The sequence below is a fragment of the Arachis hypogaea genome, chromosome 13, assembly GCF_003086295.3.
Source record: "Arachis hypogaea cultivar Tifrunner chromosome 13, arahy.Tifrunner.gnm2.J5K5, whole genome shotgun sequence".
Lineage (NCBI taxonomy): Eukaryota > Viridiplantae > Streptophyta > Magnoliopsida > Fabales > Fabaceae > Arachis > Arachis hypogaea.
In genome coordinates, this window is record NC_092048.1 from 114,296,050 (window position 1) to 114,298,830 (window position 2,781).

General features: G+C 37.6%; 1 non-coding gene across 1 annotated transcript; it reads left to right on the forward strand.

The window, feature by feature from the left end:
* The first annotated feature begins 895 nt into the window (after positions 1–895).
* On the forward strand, positions 896–1,004 carry LOC112739961 (small nucleolar RNA R71). Its single transcript, XR_003170894.1, has one exon. It is a non-coding gene; the product is annotated as a small nucleolar RNA R71 (small nucleolar RNA).
* The last annotated feature ends 1,777 nt before the right edge of the window (positions 1,005–2,781 follow it).

The following is a 2,781-nucleotide window of genomic DNA, read 5'->3' on the forward strand; positions in this document are numbered from 1 at the left end:
TGCTAGTGCACTTCCAGTCTCCTCTTGAGCCTTTTTCTCCTTCAATTCAGTAGCATATGTCTCTCCATGCTCGACCTCCTTGCCCATGATGAGAGCCTTGCACTCTTCTCTTGGATTCACCTTTATTTTGCTGGGAAGAGTGTTGAGAGGTCTCTCAGGTATCCTCTTGCTTAACTAGCCCACTTGTATTTCGAAGTTCCAAATTAAAGCTCTTGTCTCTTGCATAAAGCTGTGAGTGGTTTTGCAAAATTCAGAGACTATTGTGGCTAAGTTAAAATTGTTTTGTCTCTGAGAGGGTCCTTGCTACTGCTGAGAGGACTGGAAGTGATAGTTGTTAAACCTGTTCTGATTGGTTCCACTCTAGTTATTGTTAAAGCTTTGTTGGGGCTTTTGTGATTGCTCCCTCTACCCAAAGTTAGGGTGGTTCCTCCATCCCTAATTGAAAGTATTTGCATAGGGATCATTATTGGGGTTTTTAGAGAAAATTTTCATGTAATTCATTTCTTCCATGGTGGGCTAAACAATGTCACAAACGTCCCCTTGAGTGTAGCTTTCAGTCATCCCATAGGATGCATCTTGAGTGTTGACAGCTGAAATATGTATCCCGATTAAGTACTGAGAGATCATGCTTATCTGCTGGGACATGAGCTTGTTTTGAGCCAAAATAGCGTCCAGTGTGTCACCTCCATGACTCCTCTCTTTTAAGTAGTCCCAGTGTTCACAGGGTTCCTCTAAAAAATGTACAGGTATTGGTTGTTGGCAACCATCTCAATAAGCTCATTTGCCTCTTTAGGCGTCTTCTTCATGTATAGAGAACCACCTGCAGAGTGATCCAATAACATCTTGGCCATCTCAAAGAGGACATCATAGAAGATCTGCACCCTGGTCCAGTTTAAACCCATGTTAGGAGGGCATCTCCTGATCATCTGCTTGTATCTCTCCCAAGCCTCATAGAGGGACTCTTCATCTTTCTGTCTGAAGGTCTAGACATCCACTCTAAGCTTAGTCAGCTTCTGGGATGGAAAAAAATTTAGTCAGAAACTCAGTGACCACTTTGTCCCATGTGTCTAGGCTCTCCTTGGGTTGAGAACCAAGCTACTGCTTTGCTCTGTTCCTTACAGCAAAATGGAAGAGCATGAGCTTGTAAACCTCTGGATTCACTCCATTCGTCTTTACCATATCATAGATCTGCATGAAGTCAGAGATGAATTTGTTGGGATCCTCCTGCAGGAGTCCATAAAACTAGCAATTCTGCTGCACAAGAGTGACCAGTTAAGGCTTTAACTCGAAGTTATTAGCACCAATAGCAGGCACAACTATACTGCGCCCATAGAAGTTAGGTGTGGGTGCAGTGTATGAGCCAAGCACCTTCCTTCCTTGCTCTTCAGCATTCGGATTCCCTCCATTAACTGCCATGGTGGGTTCTTTAACTTCCTTCTCAAAAGTTTCCTTGAGATTCTCTCCGGCTTTGTAAGCTTTAGCTTATTGCAAACGCCACCTCAAGCTTCTTTCAGGTTCAGAATCAAACTTGGGAAGGGGCTCTTTGTCCCTGTTCCTGCTCATAAACAACAAGAAACAAAGAAAAAGTGGAGATTTCTATGTCAGAGTATAGAGAACTCCCAGTGAGATAATCTATGTAAAAAGAAATAAAATAAAATAAAGTAAGCAATTAACCAAAAAAATAAAGATGAATAAATAACCTAAAAATTTTCAAAAATAAAAAAATAAAAATGCAAAAATTTTTGAAAAGAAAAGATAAAGCACTAAAGGAACAGTAAAGTTAAAATCAGAAACTAAAAGAAAATAAATAAAGCAAAAATTCAAAAATAAAGAAGAATAAATAAATAAGAAAAATTGGAAATTAAAAGAAAAAGTAATTAAACAAAACTAAAAAAATACCTAATATAAGAAACAAGACAACTGGTAGTTGTCAATCACAAATAATCCCCGACAACGGCGCCAAAGACTTGGTGTGGAATTTTGAATTCCCACAGCTTAACTGGAAAGTGCACCGGGTCATCCAAGTAATACCTCAGGTGAGTGAGGGTCGATCCCACGAGGATTGTTGTACTGAGCAAGCAATGGTTATCCTGTTGGATTTAGTCAGCCAAACAGAAAAGAGTGTTGTTGGTGTAAAAACGCATAAACAACAAACAATAAAATAAAGAAAGCAATAAACAGTTTGGTGTGAAAACAATGTAAGAAAACAGTTAAGGTCTCGGAAATGTTTACTTTTTCCGGATTAAAATATCTTACCAACTATTTTAACAATGAATGATTCATTCTATGGCAAACCATAAGTGCCTAAACCCTAATCTCTTAGCGATTTAGCCTCCTCTAATCTTCATCAACCGCCACTCTCATGGTCACTTAACTCAGATTAAAGGGTAAAATTTAGAAAAACTAGTTTATACCACAACGGCCCTAATCACCCCAGGGTTCTGAAAACATACGAAAGGAAGACGATCCTAGACCTAAGTCATCTTTTTCTTTAAATACTAACCTAATTTGAAACAGAAATAAAATAAAATAATAAATTCTAAACCTAAAAGATATTGTTTGTAATTAAAAATTACAAAAAATAAAAAATAAAAATAAGCTAAGAGGTGCATGATAAACCACTATTTTATGGTTTATCTTGTGCTAATTTGAGTGGTTTTTATCAATTCTTTGCTCACTTATTCATATAATTTGTATGGTATTACAAATCCTTCCCAGATTGATGCTATGATTGAAAACATGCTTATTTGGCCTTTAATTCATTATTTTTAATCCTCTCTT